Below are 19,925 nucleotides of genomic sequence, written 5' to 3'. Positions count from 1 at the left end.
CAGTGCCAACCCCTTATCCCGCGGTGCGTCCGACACACAGAAATTTCCAAGGCGGCCAAGGAGCCTCCCCGCATAGCAATCGGGGTGTGAGGTTACGGATGCAGCATTGATAGCAATCGAGGTGTGAGGCGAAGGATGCAGAAGTGAGAGCCGAGGGATGTAGCAGAGATAGCAATCGGGGTGTGTGATGCAGAAGAGATAGCAATCGAGGTGTGCGGTGGGAAGGGCCCAGCAGCCAGAATGCATGAAGCGACGGATGAAGCAGTGATGACAACCGGGCTGTGAGGAGAGGAGGGATGCAGCCAAGAAAGCAATCAGGGCTCGAGGCAAGGGATGCATCAAGGATAGCAATCATGTTGTGAGGCGAGATTCCAAAGGCTAAACGTGAGAGGCTGCAGGGTCGACTCAGAGAGGTCTATGCATGTGAGAGGCTGAAAGCAAGGTCGACTCGGAGCGGTCTATGCATCGGGCGCGCTTGGGGCGACTACCAGTGCCAACCCCTTATCCCGCGACGCGTCCGACAAAGAGAACGTTCCAAGGCGGCAGAGGAGGTTACCAGCCGAAGGATGCAGTAGCAATAACAGGTATAGTTCCGCGGCGGCCGAGAAGACTCACCGCATAGGAATCGGGATGCGAGGCGAGGGATGCGGCGGGAAGGCCCCGACGGCTAAACGGAAGAGGCTGTAGGGCCGCCTCGGAATGGTCCAAGCATCGGATGCGATTGGGACGACTACCAGTGCCAACCCCTTATCCCGCGATGCGTCCGATACACAGATAGTTCCAAGGCGGCCGAGGAGCCTCACCGCATATCAATCGGGGTGCGAGGCGAGGGATGGGGCGGGAAGGCCCCAACGGCTAGACGGAAGAGGCTTCAGGGCCACCTCGGAATGGTCCAAGCATCGGACGCGCTTGGGGCGACTGCCAGTGCCAACCCCTTATCCCGCGATGCGTCCGATACACAGATGGTTCCAAGGCGGCCGAGGAGCCTCACCGCATAGCAATCGGGGGTGCGAGGCGAGGGATGGGGCGGGAAGGCCCCAACGGCTAGACGGAAGAGGCTTCAGGGCCGCCTAGGAATGGTCCAAGCATCGGACACGCTTGGGGCGACTACCAGTGACAGCCCCCTATCCCGCGATGCGTCCGATACGAAGATGGTTCCAAGGCGGCCGAGGAGCCTCACCGCATAGCAATCGGGGTGCGAGGTGGGGGATGCGGCGAGATGGCCCCAACGGCTAGACGGAAGAGGCCACAGGGCCGCGTCGGAATAGTCCAAGCATCGGACGCGCTTGGGGCGACTACCAGTGACAACCCCTTATCCCGCGATGCGTCCGATACGAAGATAGTTCCAAGGCGGCCGAGGAGCCTCACCGCATAGCAATCGGGGTGCGAGGTGGGGGATGCGGCGAGATGGCCCCAACGGCTAGACGGAAGAGGCTGCAGGGCCGCCTCGGAATAGTCCAAGCATCGGACGCGCTTGGGGCCACTACCAGTGACAACCCCTTATCCCGCAATGCGTCCGATACGAAGATAGTTCCAAGGCGGCCGAAGAGCCTCACCGCATAGCAATCGGGGTGCGAGGTGGGGGATGCGGCGAGATGGCCCCAACGGCTAGACGGAAGAGGCCACAGGGCCGCCTCGGAATAGTCCAAGCATCGGACGCGCTTGGGGCGACTACCAGTGACAACCCCTTATCCCGCGATGCGTCCGATACGAAGATAGTTCCCAGGCGGCCGAGGAGCCTCACCGCATAGCAATCGGGGTGCGAGGCGAGGGATGCGGCGAGATGGCCCCAAAGGCTAGACGGAAGAGGCTGCAGGGCTGCCTCGGAATAGTCCAAGCATCGGACGCGCTTGGGGCGACTACCACTGCCAACCCCTTATCCCGCGATGCGTCCGATACACAGATAGTTCCGAGGCGGCCGAGGAGGTGGGGGATGCAGCGAGATGGCCCCAACGGCTAGACGGAAGAGGCTGCAGGGCCGCCTCGGAATAGTCCAAGCATCGGACGCGCTTGGGGCGACTACCAGTGACAACCCCTTATCCCGCGATGCGTCCGATACACAGATAGTTCCGAGGCGGCCAAGGAGCCTCACCGCATAGCAATCGTGGTGCGAGGTGGGGGATGCGGCGAGATGGCCCCAACGGCTAGACGGAAGAGGCTGCAGGGCCGCCTCGGAATGGTCCAAGCATCGGATGCGCTTGGGGCGACTACCACTGCCAACCCCTTATCCCGCGATGCGTCCGATACACAGATAGTTCCAAGGCGGCCGAGGAGCCTCACAGCATAGCAATCAGGGTGCGAGGCGAGGGATGCGGCGAGAAAGCCCCAACGGCTAGAGGGAAGAGGCTTCAGGTCCGCCTCGGAATGGTCCAAGCATCGGACGCGCTTGGGGCGACTACCAGTGACAACCCCTTATCCCGCGACGCGTCCGATACACAGATAGTTCCAAGGCGGCCGAGGAGCCTCACCGCATAGCAATCGGGGTGCGAGGCGAGGGATGCGGCGAGAAGGACCCAACGGCTACACGGAAGAGGCTTCGGGGCCGCCTCGGAATGGTCCAAGCATCGGACGCGCTTGGGGCGACTACCAGTGACAACCCCTTATCCCGCGACGCGTCCGATACACAGATAGTTCCAAGGCGGCCGAGGAGCCTCACCGCATAGCAATCGGGGTGCGAGGCGAGGGATGCGGCGAGAAGGACCCAACGGCTACACGGAAGAGGCTTCGGGGCCGCCTCGGAATGGTCCAAGCATCGGACGCGCTTGGGGCGACTACCAGTGACAACCCCTTATCCCGCGACGCGTCCGATACACAGATAGTTCCAAGGCGGCCGAGGAGCCTCACCGCATAGCAATCGGGGTGCGAGGCGAGGGATGCGGCGAGAAGGACCCAACGGCTAGACGGAAGAGGCTTCGGGTCCGCCTCGGAATGGTCCAAGCATCGGACGCGCTTGGGGCGACTACCAGTGACAACCCCTTATCCCGCGACGCGTCCGATACACAGATAGTTCCAAGGCGGCCGAGGAGCCTCACCGCATAGCAATCGGGGTGCGAGGCGAGGGATGCGGCGAGAAGGACCCAACGGCTAGACGGAAGAGGCTTCGGGTCCGCCTCGGAATGGTCCAAGCATCGGACGCGCTTGGGGCGACTACCAGTGACAACCCCTTATCCCGCGACGCGTCCGATACACAGATAGTTCCAAGGCGGCCGAGGAGCCTCACCGCATAGCAATCGGGGTGCGAGGCGAGGGATGCGGCGAGAAGGACCCAACGGCTAGACGGAAGAGGCTTCGGGTCCGCCTCGGAATGGTCCAAGCATCGGACGCGCTTGGGGCGACTACCAGTGACAACCCCTTATCCCGCGACGCGTCCGATACACAGATAGTTCCGAGGCGGCCGAGGAGCCTCACCGCATAGCAATCGGGGTGCGAGGCGAAGGATGCGGCGAGAAGGACCCAACGGCTAGACGGAAGAGGCTTCGGGTCCGCCTCGGAATGGTCTAAGCATCGGACGCGCTTGGGGCGACTACCAGTGACAACCCCTTATCCCGCGACGCGTCCGATACACAGATAGTTCCAAGGCGGCCGAGGAGCCTCACCGCATAGCAATCGGGGTGCGAGGCGAGGGATGCGGCGAGAAGGACCCAACGGCTAGACGGAAGAGGCTTCAGGGCCGCCTCGGAATGGTCCAAGCATCGAACGCGCTTGGGGCGACTACCAGTGACAACCCCTTATCCCGCGACGCGTCCGATACACAGATAGTTCCGAGGCGGCCGAGGAGCCTCACCGCATAGCAATCGGGGTGCGAGGCGAGGGATGCGGCGAGAAGGACCCAACGGCTAGACGGAAGAGGCTTCAGGGCCGCCTCGGAATGGTCCAAGCATCGGACGCGCTTGGGGCGACTACCAGTGACAACCCCTTATCCCGCGACGCGTCCGATACACAGATAGTTCCGAGGCGGCCGAGGAGCCTCACCGCATAGCAATCGGGGTGCGAGGCGAGGGATGCGGCGAGAAGGACCCAACGGCTAGACGGAAGAGGCTTCAGGGCCGCCTCGGAATGGTCCAAGCATCGGACGCGCTTGGGGCGACTACCAATGACAACCCCTTATCCCGCGACGCGTCCGATACACAGATAGTTCCGAGGCGGCCGAGGAGCCTCACCGCATAGCAATCGGGGTGCGAGGCGAGGGATGCGGCGAGAAGGACCCAACGGCTAGACGGAAGAGGCTTCAGGGCCGCCTCGGAATGGTCCAAGCATCGGACGCGCTTGGGGCGACTACCAGTGACAACCCTTATCCCGCGACGCGTCCGATACACAGATAGTTCCGAGGCGGCCGAGGAGCCTCACCGCATAGCAATCGGGGTGCGAGGCGAGGGATGCGGCGAGAAGGACCCAACGGCTAGACGGAAGAGGCTTCAGGGCCGCCTCGGAATGGTCCAAGCATCGGACGCGCTTGGGGGCGACTACCGTTGCCAACCCCTTATCCCCGCGATGCGTCTGATACACAGATAGTTCCGAGGCGGCCGAGGAGCCTCACCGCATAGCAATCGGGTTGCGAGGCAGATTATTGGGAAGGGAACCCCCTGGGATGCGGCTCAAGCAGTGCCCAAAGGGACTGGAATGCGGAATCACATCGAGAGACCCAAATGCTATACGAGGGCTCAAATCGAATTATCGATTTGGCCACGACATGGACGCATCGGAACGACTACCTTTGCCGAACCACTCGCAATTGCATCCATACCGAAACCAATAGACATTTCCGTTAGAGCCCTCGCATAGCATTCGGGAATCTCGCATGCCCCTCTAAATCGACCAATGCTGGCGCTCACTGAAAATCCGAGCGCTACCACCGTTCGACGCGCCAGCATTGGTCGAGTTAGAGGGGCACGGGGGAGAATGCTCCAGTCAACACCTCCCCTATATAAGTTATTTGTCCGATTCTCGCACAACCGTAGTCTGCCTCGTCGAATCAAACAACGGTCCCAGATTCCGACTTCCGTTCCGTAGAGACCCAAAAGCTAGATGGAGGCTCGCAAGAAAGAGAGTCGGCGCATAGCAATCGGGTTTCTCGAACGTTTAGGGACCGAGCTCACTTGCGGATAGGGCAAAATCCGCCAAGCAACCCAAAAGCTAGACGGGGGCTCGAATCGAATCGCCTAGGCGGCCACAACAACGACGTGTTGGATCGACTACCAGTGCCAAACCATTCAGCAAGACTAGTCTGTGTCGAGGCCGGATAGAGATTCTCAGAGAGCGCCCGCATAGCATTTAGGAGACCTGCCGCGTCCCTCACACTCGACAAATGGTGGTGCACGTTTATAAATCCGAGCGATCCCAACCCTTTCAAGCACCAACATCGGTCGAGATAGAGGGGCACGGAGGGGGCTGCGTGAGACAACACAGTCCCCTATATAAGTTATTTGTCCGATTCTCACACATCCGAAGAATGGTCATCAAATCGGACAACAGCCCAAACTTCCGACTTCCGTCCCAGAAAGCCCAAGAGCTATCTAAAACGTTCATGGCCGGAACTCGATCGCGGCTATACCAGTCCGCCAAGCAACCCAAAAGCTAGACTGGAGCTCTAGTCGAATCACCTCTGTGGCCATTGCAAGGACGTGTTGGAGCGACTACCATTGCCGAACCATTCCGCAGGTCGAGTCCATACCAAGGCCGCATAGAGATTCACGATGAGCTCCTGCATAGCAATCAGGAGACTTGCCGTGTCCATCACAATCGATAAATCCTGGTGGCAAGATTTTTGCATCCGAGCGCTCCAACCAGTCGAGCCACCCAGCCATCAATCGACATAAACGGGCACGGGGGGAGGATGCTCGAGAACACTACCTCCCCTATATAAGTTATTTGTCCGATTCTCAAGCAGCCGAAGTCTGGTCATCGAATCGGGTCAAAGACCACAACTTCCGACTTTACCCACAATGCAAGTCATCGAATCGAACATCGGCCCCCGAGTCGGACTCCATGCGTATGTCAGGTCATCGGACCCAAATTCCGCCTTCCTGCGCATGGCGGGCCATCAATATCAACTCGGTCATCGGACCCAAACTCCGCCTTTTTGCGTATGGCACGCCTTCAAATCGGTCATCGGACCCAAATTCCGCCTTCCTGTGCATGGCGGGCCATCAACATCAACTCGGTCATCGGACCCAAATTCCGCCTTTCTGCGCATGGCACGCCATCAACTCGGTCATCGGGACCCCAAATTCCGCCTTCCTGCGCATGGCAGGTCATCGGACACAAATTCAGACCTCGCCAATATGCCTACGTATCGAATCGGTCATCGGACCCAACTTCCGACTTCATCCATACTGTAGGGTCTTTGAGGTTGGCGCGGTGCGCTCAACCCAGGGAGTCGACCCATCGAAGCATACACCTCCCCTATATAAGCTATTTGTCCGATTCCCACACCTGTGTAGTTTGCACCTCTGACCAGGACATCGACCCCAACTTCCGAACTCGACTGCAACGACGGCACCAGCGCCTTGGTGCGCACCTTGCGACGCACAGTCCCAACATTCGCCTTCCTGCACATGGCAGGTCATCGGACCCAAATTCCGACCTCGCGAGTATGCCTACATATCGAATCGGTCATCGGACCCAACTTCCGACTTCATCCATACCGTAGGGTCTTTGAGGTTGGCGCGGTGCGCTCAACCCGGGGAGTCGACCCAACGAAGCATACACCTCCCCTATATAAGCTATTTGTCCGATTCCCACACCTGTGTAGTTTGCACCTCCGATCAAGACATCGACCCCAACTTCCGAACTCGCCTCCAACGACCGAACCAGCGCCTTGGTGCGCACCTTGCAACGCACAGTGCCAACATTCGCCTTCCTGCACGTGGCAGGTCATCGGACCCAAATTCCGACCTCGCGAGTATGCCTACATATCGAATCGGTCATCGGACCCAACTTCCGACTTCATCCATACCGTAGGGTCTTTGAGGTTGGCGCGGTGCGCTCAACCCGGGGAGTCGACCCAACGAAGCATACACCTCCCCTATATAAGCTATTTGTCCGATTCCCACACCTGTGTAGCTTGCACCTCCGATCAGGACATCGACCCCAACTTCCGAACTCGACTAAAAAGACCGCACCAGCGCCTTGGTGTGCACCTTGCAACGCACAGTGTCAACATTCGCCTTCCTGCACATGGCAGGTCATCGGACCCAAATTCCGACCTCATGAGCATACCTACTAATCGAATTGGTCATCGGACCCAACTTCCGACTTCATCCATACCGTAGGGTCTTTGAGGTTGGCGCGGTGCGCTCAACCTGGGGAGTCGACCCATCGAAGCATACACCTCCCCTATATAAGCTATTTGTCCGATTCCGACACCTGTGTAGTTTGCACCTCCGCTCAGGACATCGACCCCAACTTCCGAACTCGCCTGCAACGACCGAACCAGCGCCTTGGTGCGCACCAAAAGTGCGCACTTTTGGAGGGCACTTTTGTGCGCTCCAAAGGTGCGCACTTTTGGAGGGCACTTTTCTGCGCTCCAAAGGTGCGCACTTTTGGAGGGCACTTTTTGGAGGGCACTTTTCTGCGCTCCAAAGGTGCGCACTTTTGGAGGGCACTTTTTGGAGGGCACTTTTCTGCGCTCCAAAGGTGCGCACTTTTGGAGGGCACTTTTTGGAGGGCACTTTTCTGCGCTCCAAAGGTGCGCACTTTTGGAGGGCACTTTTTGGAGGGCACTTTTCTGCGCTCCAAAGGTGCGCACTTTTGGAGGGCACTTTTTGGAGGGCACTTTCTCTGCGCTCCAAAGGTGCGCACTTTTGGAGGGCACTTTTCTGCGCTCCAAAGGTGCGCACTTTTGGAGGGCACTTTTTGGAGGGCACTTTTCTGCGCTCCAAAGGTGCGCACTTTTGGAGGGCACTTTTTGGAGGGCACTTTTCTGCGCTCCAAAGGTGCGCACTTTTGGAGGGCACTTTTTGGAGGGCACTTTTCTGCGCTCCAAAGGTGCGCACTTTTGGAGGGCACTTTTGTGCACTCCAAAGGTGCGCACTTTTGGAGGGCACTTTTCCTGTGCTCCAAAGGTGCACACCTAGGTGAGCACCTTCGACCACACCTTGTAGCACACCAAACTCTGACTTTCGACTTCATCCGCAATGCAGGGTCTTTGAGGTTGGCGCAATGCGCACAACCAGGGGAGTCGACCCATCAAACCCAACACCTCCCCTATATAAGCTATTTGTCTGATTCTCATACATGCGTAGCCTGCAGGAGCAATTAGGACATCGACCCCAACTTTCGGCTTCTAAACGAAAACAAGGTCTTTGAGGTTGGTGTAATGCGAACAACTAGGGGAGTCAACCCATCAAACCCAACACCTCCCCTATATAAGCTATTTGTCTGATTCTCATACATGTGTAGTCTACAGGAGCAATTAGGACATCGACCCCAACTTTTGACTTCTTAACGAAAACAAGGTCTTTGAGGTTGACGTAATGCGCACAACCAGGGGAGTCGACCCATCAAACCCAACACCTCCCCTATATAAGCTATTTGTCCGATTCTCATACATGTGTAGCCTGCAGGAGCCATTAGGACATTGACCCCAACTTTTGACTTCTTAACGAAAACAAGGTCTTTGAGGTTGGCGTAATGCGCACAACCAAGGGAGTTGACCCATCAAACCCAACACCTCCCCTATATAAGCTATTTGTCTGATTCTCATACATGTGTAGCCTGCAACAACGATTAGGACATCCACCCCAACTTCTGAATTCGTCTGCGTTGACCGCACCAAAGGTGCACGCCTTGGTGCTCACCAAAATCCGACTTCCGACTTCTTCTGCTATGCGGGGTCTTTGAGGTTGGCGCAGTGCGCACAACCAGGGGAGTCAACCCACCGAATGCAACACCTCCCCTATATAAGCTATTTGTCTGATTCTCATACATGCGTAGACTGCAGCAATGATTAGGACATCCACCCCAACTTTTGACTTCTTAAACAAGACAGGGTCTTTGAAGTTGGTGCAGTGCACACAACCAGGGGAGTCGACCCATCAAACGCAACACCTCCCCTATATAAAGCTATTTGTCCGATTCTCATACGTGTAGTCTGCAGCAGCGATTAGGACATCGACCCCAACTTCCGAATTCGTTTGCATTGACCGCACCAAAGGTGCACGCCTTGGTGTGCACCCTGGAGTGCACTTTGGTGCTCACCTCGGTGCACACTTTGGTGTGCACCTCGGTGTGCACCAAAGGTGCGCACCTTGGAGCGCACCAAAGGTGTACACTTTGGAGCGCACCACATAGGGTCTTTGAGAGGTTGGCGCAGTGCGCACACCAAGGTGGGTGTTGAGGTGCGTGCCGAGGTGGGTGGGTGCTAGGGTGCGCTCCATGGTGGGTGCCAGGGTGGGTGCGTGCTAGGGTGGATTCCAAAGAGGGTCATAGGGTGGGTGCCAAGGTGGGTTGGTGATATAGTGGGTTCAAAGGTGGGTACTAGGGTGGGTTCCAAGGTGGGTCACAAGTTGGGTGCCAGGATGCGTGGGTGTTAGGTTGGGTGCCAAGGTGGGCTCCTGCGTGGGTGGGTGCTAGGGTGGGTTTCAAGGTGGACGCGAGGGCGGGTGCCAAGGTGGGTAACAAGTTGGGTGTTAGGATGGGTGAGTGCTAGAGTGGGTGCCAAGGTGGGTGGGTGCTAAGGTGGATGCCAAGGTGGTTCACAGGGTGGGTGGGTTCTAGGGTGAGTTCCAAGGTGGGTCACAGGTTCAGTGCTAGGGTGGGTGTCAAGGCGGGTGTCGAGGTGCCTGGGTGCTAGGGTGTGGATGCCAATGTGGGTCATAGGGTGGGTACTAGGGTGGGCTGCAATGTGGGTGCCAAGGTGGGTAACATGCTCGGTGGGTTCTAAATTGGGTGCCAGGGTGGGTGTGCACCCACCTTGCCCGAGGTGGGTGCCAAGGTGCCAGTGTGGGTGGGTGCTAAGGTGGATGCCAAGGTGGGTGAGAAGGTGGGTGATAGGTTGAGTGGTAGGATGGGTGGGTGCCAAGATGGGTCACAGGGTGGGTGCAAGGGTGGGTAGGTGCTAGGGTTGGTGTCAGGGTGGGTGGGTGCTAGGTTGGGTTCCAAGGTGGGTGCGAGGGTGAGTGTCAAGGTGGGTCACAGGTTAGGTGCTAGGATGGGTGAGTGCTAGGGTGCAAAGGTGCCAGGGTGGGTGCTAGGATGGGTCGATGCTAGGGTGAGTGGCAAGGTGGGTCCACAAGTGTCAAGGTGGGTGCCGAGGTGGGTGCCAAGTCGGCGACTGCTATGGTGGATGCCAAGGTGGGTCACGGGGTGGGTGCCAAGTTGCTAGGTTGGGTTCCAAGGTGGGTGCCAACGTGGGTGCTAGGGTGCGTGGGTTAAAGGGTGTGTCACAACGTGGGTGCCAGGATGGGTGCGCACCCACACTGGCCAAGACGGGTGCGGGTGCAAGGTTGGGTTCCAAGCCCGGTCACAGGCTGGGTGCTAGGATGGGTGGGTGCCAAGGTGGGCACCAGGGTGGGTGCACCCACCCTGGCCAAGGTGGGTCACGGGGTGGGTCCTAGGGTGGGTAACGGGGTGGGTACTAAGGTGCGTGCCAAGGTGGGTCATAGGGTGGGTGCCAAGGTGGGCACCAGGGTGGGTGTGCACCAACCCTAGCCAGGGTAGGTCACGGGGTGGTTGTCGGGGTGGGCGTCAAGGAGCCAAGGTGGGTGGCAAGTAGCCAAGTTGCGTGCCAAGGTGGGTGTCGGGGTGGGTGCCAAGGATCCAAGGTGGGTGCCAAGGAACCAAGGTGGGTGTCTGGGTGGGTGCCGAGGTGGGAGCCAGGGTGGGTCCCAAGGTGAGTGCAAAGGTGGGTGCCAGGGTCAAGGTGAGTGCCAATGTGGGTTCCAAGGTGCCAGGGTCAGGGTGAGTGCCAATGTGGGTTCAAAGGTGCTAAGTTGGGTGCGAGGTTGGGTGCGAGGGTGGGTGGGTGCCAAGGTGTGCTAGGTGGAAGCCCGGGTGGGTCGGCATCCCATGGGTGTCGAGTTGGGTGCCTGATGGGTGCTTCTTGTCAAGTTTTAGTCGTCGGGACTCATTTCGAGCCTTAGAGGTCGTTTCTTGTCCGGTTGCCCTGTCTTCGACCTGGGAACCCAATTTTGGTCCTCGGGTCCCATTTTTTTTTGTCTCGCATCCCACTTTTGGCCTGTGGCCTTTTCGGGGTCGATTCTCGTTTTGGGCATCAGAGCATGTTTCTTCTCCTAAAACCCAATATTTGTTTATTAAGTCTCGGAACACATTTTTGTTCTCGTGGACCCATCATGGGTCTTGGAACGCATTTGTGGTCCTTGGGTCCCATTTTGCATCCCGAAACTTGTGTTTTGGTGCTTGATCCCTATTTTGGGTGCCCACCTTGCACCAAGTGCGCACCCGGGGCAAACCGAGCGCCTTGGTGCACCGGGGCAAGATCGAGCGTGCACCCGAGGCGCCCCGAACATGCACCAAGGTGCACTCGGCCCACATGTGAGCGCAGGTCGTTGCGCCCGAGGTGGTGTGTGGGCACCGCGTTGCAGACGGGACACTGCACGCACACGACGCCCCCTCCAGGTGCACGCACGTAGGCCGGGCCGGGTGCACACCCGACGCCCTAGCAAGGTGCGCGCACCCGGGCAGGGCTCACACTTGGCGAACGGGGCGCACTTCGCGAGGGAGGGTGTGCACCTCGACGGGGGTGGGTGGCCGGGGTGGATTCGCACGTGGGTCGCGGTTTGCTAAGTACACACTGCGACAAGCTCATAACGGGTGCGATCATACCAGCGTTAGTGCACCGGATCCCATCAGAACTCCGCAGTTAAGCGCGCTTGGGCCGGAGTAGTACTGGGATGGGTGACCTCCCGGGAAGTCCCGGTGTTGCACCCTTTTTTAGTTTTTCGCCGGGCGTCGCAATGCTATTTGAATAAACCTTTTGCCCGTTTGCGTTCTCGTCGGGGCCGGGCCGGGCCGGGGTGCGCTGCCCGCACTACCGCGCGCGCGGGGGCGACACCGAGCGCGCACCCGAGGCGCCCCGAGCACACAGGCCACGGTGCAACCCGGGCGTTGTGCGCGCACCCCGGTGCGCCCGAGGTGCTGCGCGCGCACCCAGGTGAAATCGGTGTGCACCTCGGCCAGTGCGCGCTCGGTCGAGTCGCGCACGTTGGCCAAGGTGCACGGTGATGTTTCTTACTCTAAGGTTCCGCACCAGACGCCCGGGACAGGTGAGCGAAGCTGGGCGGGGCCGGGTGCGCGGCCGGGGCAGGTGCACGCAGCTGGAGAGAGCTTTGGAGCACACTTCGGAGCGCACCAATGATGCGCTCCATTCAAAAGTTTCCTGAAAAGGCAAAAAAAGTTGAGATTATAGAATTTCCCACTTGAGAGATTGTAAAAAAAAAAAATTTAAAATGAAGGAAACGCGGGTGCCAAGGTGTGCGCAGCCCAGCCAAGGTGTGCACCAAGGCGCCCACCCTGGCGAAGGTGCACGCAAGGTGCGCACCCGAGGCAAACCGGACAATTAACCCAACTTTCGACTTCGCGCGCACCTTGGAGCGCACTTCGGAGCGCTCCTTGGTGCGCACCAATCTTGGGCACCTCGGAGTGCACCATGGCGCCCACCAAGGTGCGCACCCGGGGCAAACCGAGCTCCGACTTCGTGCGCACCTTGGAGCGCACGAAAGGTGCGCACCATGGCGCCCACCAAGGTGCGCAGCCCAGCCAAGGCGTGCGCATCAAGGTGCGCACCCTGGCGAAGGTGCGCACCCGGGGCAAACCGAGCTCCGACTTCGTGCGCACCTTGGAGCGCACAAAAGGTGCGCAACCCAGCCAAGGTGTGCGCACCCCGGTCAAACCGAGCTCCGAATCGTGCGCACCAGAGGTGCACGCCATCGTGCGCACCTTGGAGCACACTTCGGAGCCCTCCTTGGTGCGCGCCGATGTTGCGCACCTCGGAGCGCACCCGGGGAAAACAATGCAATTAACCCGACTTTCGACTTCGTGGGCACCTCGGAGCGCTCTCGGGTTCGCACCTCGGAGCACACCGAGGTGCGCACCTTTGATGCGCTGCCTTCACCAATTTCCAGAAAAGGCAAGAAAACATTGAGAAGGTGTGCGCACCGAGGTGCCCACCCTGGCGAAGGTGCACGCGAGGTGCGCACCCGGGGCAAACCGGGCTCCGACTTCGTGCACGCCGCACCTTGGAGCACACTTCGGAGCGCTCCTTGGTGCGCACCAGGGCGCGCAACCCAGCCGAGGTGCCCACCCCGGCGAAGGTGCACGCGAGGTGCGCACCCGGGGCAAACCGGGCTCCGACTTCGTGCACGCCATGGTGCCCACCGCGGCGAAGGTGCACGCGAGGTGCGCACCCGGGGCAAACCGGGCTCCGACTTCGTGCACGCCGCACCTTGGAGCACACTTCGGAGCGCTCCTTGGTGCGCACCATGGTGCCCACCAGGGCGCGCAACCCCGCCGAAGGTGCACGCGAGGTGCGCACCCGGGGCAAACCGGGCTCCGACTTCGTGCACGCCGCACCTTGGAGCACACTTCGGAGCGCTCCTTGGTGCGCACCATGGTGCCCACCAGGGCGCGCAACCCCGCCGAAGGTGCACGCGAGGTGCGCACCCGGGGCAAACCGGGCTCCGACTTCGTGCACGCCATGGTGCGCACCGCGGCGAAGGTGCGCACCCGGGGCAAACCGGGCTCCGACTTCGTGCACGCCGCACCTTGGAGCACACTTCGGAGCGCTCCTTGGTGCGCACCAGGGCGCGCAACCCAGCCGAGGTGCCCACCCCGGCGAAGGTGCACGCGAGGTGCGTACCCGGGGCAAACCGGGCTCCGACTTCGTGCACGCCGCACCTTGGAGCACACTTCGGAGCGCTCCTTGGTGCGCACCATGGTGCCCACCAGGCCGCGCAACCCAGCCAAGGTGTGCGCACCAAGGTGCACGCGAGGTGCGCACCCGGGGCAAACCGGGGTCCGACTTCGTGCACGCCGCACCTTGGAGCACACATCGGGGCGCTCCCGGGTTCGCACCGGCGTTGCGCACCGTGGTGGGCACCTCGGAGCACACCAAGGTGGGCAGCGAGGTGCGCACCTTTGATGCGATGCCTTCACTAATTTCCATAAAAGGCAAAAAAAAAACGAGATTTTAAAATTTCCGTTTTGAAAGATAGTGAGAAAAAGGGAATGCTGGTGCCATCTTGAGCCCGCCCTGGTGCGCAGCCCAGCCAAGGTGTGCGCACCAAGGTGCCCACCCTGGCGAAGGTGCGCGCCCGGGCAATTAACCCAACTTCCAACTTCGCGCGCGCCAGGGTGGGAGCGCACCCAACAACCGGGCCTGGGAAGAGCCAATGCGAGAAACCCCACCAAACGCTCTGACAAAAAAAGAGGGGGCGCTCCAGTAACCCCGCTTCGGAGCGCACCCTGGGCAAACCCAGCCAAGGTGCCCACCCCGGCCAAGGTGCAGGCGAGGTGCGCACCCGGGGCAAACCGGGCTCCGACAACGTGCACGCCGCACCTTGGAGCACACTTCGTAGCGCTCCCGGGTGCGCACCTCAGAGCACACCAAGGTGGGCAGCGAGGTGCGCACCTTTGATGCGCTGCCTTCACTAATTTCCAGAAAAGGCAAAAAAAAAAGGAGATTTTAAAATTTCCGTTTTGAAAGATAGTGAAAAAAACGGAACGCGCGTGCCATCTTGAGCCCGCCCTGGTGCGCAGCCCAGGTAAGGTGCCCACCCTGGCAAAGGTGCGCACCCGGGCAATTAACCCTACTTCCGACTTCGTGCGCGCCAGGGTGGCAACCGGGCCTCGGAAGAGCCAATGCGAGAAACCCCACCAAACGCTCCGACAAAAAAAGAGGCGGCGCTCCAATAACCCCGCTTCGGAGCGCAGCCGGGGCAAACCCAGCCAAGGTGCCCACCCCGACGAAGGTGCACGCGAGGTGCGCACCCGGGGCAAACCGGGCTCCGACAACGTGCACGCAGCACCTTGGAGCACACTTCGAAGCACTCCCGGGTGCCCACCGGCGTTGCGCACCGTGGTGGGCAGCGAGGTGCGCACCTTTGATGCGCTGCCTTCACTAATTTCCAGAAAAAGGCAAAAAAAAATGAGATTTTAAAATTTCCGTTTTGAAAGATAGTGAAAAAAAAGGAACGCGGGTGCCATCTTGAGCCCGCCCTGGTGCGCAGCCCAGGCAAGGCATGCGCACCAAGGTGCCCACCCGAGGTGCACACCCGGGGCAAACCGGGCTCCGACTTCGTGCAGGCCGCACCTTGGAGCACACTTCGGAGCGCTCCTTGGTGCGCACCATGGTGCCCACCAGGGCGCGCAACCCAGCCAAGGTCTGCACACCAAGGTGCCCACCCCGGCGAAGGTGCACGCGAGGTGCGCACCCGGGGCAAACCGGGCTCCGACTTCGTGCACGCCATGGTGCCCACCGCGGCGAAGGTGCACGCGAGGTGCGCACCCGGGGCAAACCGGGCTCCGACTTCGTGCACGCCGCACCTTGGAGCACACTTCGGAGCGCTCCTTGGTGCGCACCATGGTGCCCACCAGGGCGCGCAACCCAGCCAAGGTGTGCGCACCAAGGTGCACGCGAGGTGCGCACCCGGGGCAAACCGGGGTCCGACTTCGTGCACGCCGCACCTTGGAGCACACATCGGAGCGCTCCCAGGTTCGCACCAGCGTTGCGCACCTTTGATGCGCTGCCTTCACTAATTTCCAGAAAAGGCAAAAAAAAACGAGATTTTAAAATTTCCGTTCTGAAAGATAGTGAAAAAAACGGAACGCGGGTGCCATCTTGAGCCCTTCCTGGTGCGCAGCCCAGGCAAGTTGTGCGCACCAAGGTGCCCACCCTGGCGGAGGTGCGCGCCCGGGGCAATCCGGGCTCCGACTTCGTGCACTGCATGGTGCCCACCAAGGCGCGCAACCCAGCCAAGGTGCCCACCGCAGCGAAGGTGCACGCGAGGTGCGCACGCGAGGTGCACACCCGGGGCAAACCGGGCTCCGACTTCGTGCACAGCCGCACCTTGGAGCACACTTCAGAGCGCTCCTTGGTGCGCACCAGGGCGCGCAACCCAGCCGAGGTGCCCACCCCGGCGAAGGTGCACGCGAGGTGCGCACCCGGGGCAAACCGGGCTCCGACTTCGTGCACGCCATGGTGCCCACCGCGGCGAAGGTGCGCACCCGGGGCAAACCGGGCTCCGACTTCGTGCACGCCGCACCTTGGAGCACACTTCGGAGCGCTCCTTGGTGCGCACCATGGTGCCCACCAGGCCGCGCAACCCAGCCAAGGTGTGCGCACCAAGGTGCACGCGAGGTGCGCACCCGGGGCAAACCGGGGTCCGACTTCGTGCACGCCGCACCTTGGAGCACACATCGGGGCGCTCCCGGGTTCGCACCGGCGTTGCGCACCGTGGTGGGCACCTCGGAGCACACCAAGGTGGGCAGCGAGGTGCGCACCTTTGATGCGATGCCTTCACTAATTTCCATAAAAGGCAAAAAAAAAACGAGATTTTAAAATTTCCGTTTTGAAAGATAGTGAGAAAAAGGGAATGCTGGTGCCATCTTGAGCCCGCCCTGGTGCGCAGCCCAGCCAAGGTTTGCGCACCAAGGTGCCCACCCTGGCGAAGGTGCGCGCCCGGGCAATTAACCCAACTTCCAACTTCGCGCGCGCCAGGGTGGGAGCGCACCCAACAACCGGGCCTGGGAAGAGCCAATGCGAGAAACCCCACCAAACTCTCTGACAAAAAAAGAGGGGGCGCTCCAGTAACCCCGCTTCGGAGCGCACCCTGGGCAAACCCAGCCAAGGTGCCCACCCCGGCCAAGGTGCAGGCGAGGTGCGCACCCGGGGCAAACCGGGCTCCGACAACGTGCACGCCGCACCTTGGAGCACACTTCGTAGCGCTCCCGGGTGCGCACCTCAGAGCACACCAAGGTGGGCAGCGAGGTGCGCACCTTTGATGCGCTGCCTTCACTAATTTCCAGAAAAGGCAAAAAAAAAAGGAGATTTTAAAATTTCCGTTTTGAAAGATAGTGAAAAAAACGGAACGCGCGTGCCATCTTGAGCCCGCCCTGGTGCGCAGCCCAGGTAAGGTGCCACCCTGGCAAAGGTGCGCACCCGGGCAATTAACCCTACTTCCGACTTCGTGCGCGCCAGGGTGGCAACCGGGCCTCGGAAGAGCCAATGCGAGAAACCCCACCAAACGCTCCGACAAAAAAAGAGGCGGCGCTCCAATAACCCCGCTTCGGAGCGCAGCCGGGGCAAACCAAGCCAAGGTGCCCACCCCGACGAAGGTGCACGCGAGGTGCGCACCCGGGGCAAACCGGGCTCCGACAACGTGCACGCAGCACCTTGGAGCACACTTCGAAGCACTCCCGGGTGCCCACCGGCGTTGCGCACCGTGGTGGGCAGCGAGGTGCGCACCTTTGATGCGCTGCCTTCACTAATTTCCAGAAAAAGGCAAAAAAAAATGAGATTTTAAAATTTCCGTTTTGAAAGATAGTGAAAAAAAAGGAACGCGGGTGCCATCTTGAGCCCGCCCTGGTGCGCAGCCCAGGCAAGGCATGCGCACCAAGGTGCCCACCCGAGGTGCACACCCGGGGCAAACCGGGCTCCGACTTCGTGCAGGCCGCACCTTGGAGCACACTTCGGAGCGCTCCTTGGTGCGCACCATGGTGCCCACCAGGGCGCACCCGAGGCAAACCGGGCTCCGACTTCGTGCACGCCGCACCTTGGAGCACACATCGGAGCGCTCCCAGGTTCGCACCAGCGTTGCGCACCTTTGATGCGCTGCCTTCACTAATTTCCAGAAAAGGCAAAAAAAAACGATATTTTAAAATTTCCGTTCTGAAAGATAGTGAAAAAAACGGAACGCGGGTGCCATCTTGAGCCCTTCCTGATGCGCAGCCCAGGCAAGTTGTGCGCACCAAGGTGCCCACCCTGGCGGAGGTGCGCGCCCGGGGCAAACCGGGCTCCGACTTCGTGCACTGCATGGTGCCCACCAAGGCGCGCAACCCAGCCAAGGTGCCCACCGCAGCGAAGGTGCACGCGAGGTGCGCACCCGAGGTGCACACCCGGGGCAAACCGGGCTCCGACTTCGTGCACGCCGCACCTTGGAGCACACTTCAGAGCGCTCCTTGGTACGCACCAGGGCGCGCAACCCAGCCAAGGTGCTCACCCCGGCGAAGGTGCACGCGAGGTGCGCACCCGGGGCAAACCGGGCTCGGACTTCGTGCACGCCGCACCTTGGAGCACACATCGGAGCGCTCCCGGGTTCGCACCAGCATTGCGCACCTTTGATGCGCTGCCTTCACTAATTTCCAGAAAAGGCAAAAAAAAGAAAAAAATGAGATTTTAAAATTTCCGTTTTGAAAGATAGTGAAAAAAACGGAACGCGGGTGCCATCTTGAGCCCGCCCTGGTGTGCAGCCCAGGCAAGTTGTGCGCACCAAGGCACCCACCCTGGCCAAGGTGGGTCACGGGGTGGGTCCTAGGGTGGGTAACGGGGTGGGTACTAAGGTGCGTGCCAAGGTGGGTCATAGGGTGGGTGCCAAGGTGGGCACCAGGGTGGGTGTGCACCAACCCTAGCCAGGGTAGGTCACGGGGTGGTTGTCGGGGTGGGCGTCAAGGAGCCAAGGTGGGTGGCAAGTAGCCAAGTTGCGTGCCAAGGTGGGTGTCGGGGTGGGTGCCAAGGATCCAAGGTGGGTGCCAAGGAACCAAGGTGGGTGTCTGGGTGGGTGCCGAGGTGGGAGCCAGGGTGGGTCCCAAGGTGAGTGCAAAGGTGGGTGCCAGGGTCAAGGTGAGTGCCAATGTGGGTTCCAAGGTGCCAGGGTCAGGGTGAGTGCCAATGTGGGTTCAAAGGTGCTAAGTTGGGTGCGAGGTTGGGTGCGAGGGTGGGTGGGTGCCAAGGTGTGCTAGGTGGAAGCCCGGGTGGGTCGGCATCCCATGGGTGTCGAGTTGGGTGCCTGATGGGTGCTTCTTGTCAAGTTTTAGTCGTCGGGACTCATTTCGAGCCTTAGAGGTCGTTTCTTGTCCGGTTGCCCTGTCTTCGACCTGGGAACCCAATTTTGGTCCTCGGGTCCCATTTTTTTTTGTCTCGCATCCCACTTTTGGCCTGTGGCCTTTTCGGGGTCGATTCTCGTTTTGGGCATCAGAGCATGTTTCTTCTCCTAAAACCCAATATTTGTTTATTAAGTCTCGGAACACATTTTTGTTCTCGTGGACCCATCATGGGTCTTGGAACGCATTTGTGGTCCTTGGGTCCCATTTTGCATCCCGAAACTTGTGTTTTGGTGCTTGATCCCTATTTTGGGTGCCCACCTTGCACCAAGTGCGCACCCGGGGCAAACCGAGCGCCTTGGTGCACCGGGGCAAGATCGAGCGTGCACCCGAGGCGCCCCGAACATGCACCAAGGTGCACTCGGCCCACATGTGAGCGCAGGTCGTTGCGCCCGAGGTGGTGTGTGGGCACCGCGTTGCAGACGGGACACTGCACGCACACGACGCCCCCTCCAGGTGCACGCACGTAGGCCGGGCCGGGTGCACACCCGACGCCCTAGCAAGGTGCGCGCACCCGGGCAGGGCTCACACTTGGCGAACGGGGCGCACTTCGCGAGGGAGGGTGTGCACCTCGACGGGGGTGGGTGGCCGGGGTGGATTCGCACGTGGGTCGCGGTTTGCTAAGTACACACTGCGACAAGCTCATAACGGGTGCGATCATACCAGCGTTAGTGCACCGGATCCCATCAGAACTCCGCAGTTAAGCGCGCTTGGGCCGGAGTAGTACTGGGATGGGTGACCTCCCGGGAAGTCCCGGTGTTGCACCCTTTTTTAGTTTTTCGCCGGGCGTCGCAATGCTATTTGAATAAACCTTTTGCCCGTTTGCGTTCTCGTCGGGGCCGGGCCGGGCCGGGGTGCGCTGCCCGCAC

General features: G+C 60.3%; 2 non-coding genes across 2 annotated transcripts; both read left to right on the top strand.

The window, feature by feature from the left end:
- The first annotated feature begins 11,770 nt into the window (after nt 1–11,770).
- On the top strand, nt 11,771–11,889 carry LOC131865940 (5S ribosomal RNA). The gene has a single exon (XR_009364575.1). It is a non-coding gene; the product is annotated as a 5S ribosomal RNA (ribosomal RNA).
- Nucleotides 11,890–19,705: 7,816 nt separating this feature from the next.
- On the top strand, nt 19,706–19,824 carry LOC131865939 (5S ribosomal RNA). The gene has a single exon (XR_009364574.1). It is a non-coding gene; the product is annotated as a 5S ribosomal RNA (ribosomal RNA).
- Nucleotides 19,825–19,925: the final 101 nt, after the last annotated feature.

The sequence above is a fragment of the Cryptomeria japonica genome, unplaced genomic scaffold (assembly GCF_030272615.1).
Source record: "Cryptomeria japonica unplaced genomic scaffold, Sugi_1.0 HiC_scaffold_127, whole genome shotgun sequence".
Lineage (NCBI taxonomy): Eukaryota > Viridiplantae > Streptophyta > Pinopsida > Cupressales > Cupressaceae > Cryptomeria > Cryptomeria japonica.
The sequence above is the reverse complement of the archived record's forward strand: the minus strand, read 5'-3'. Positions and strand labels throughout refer to the sequence as shown.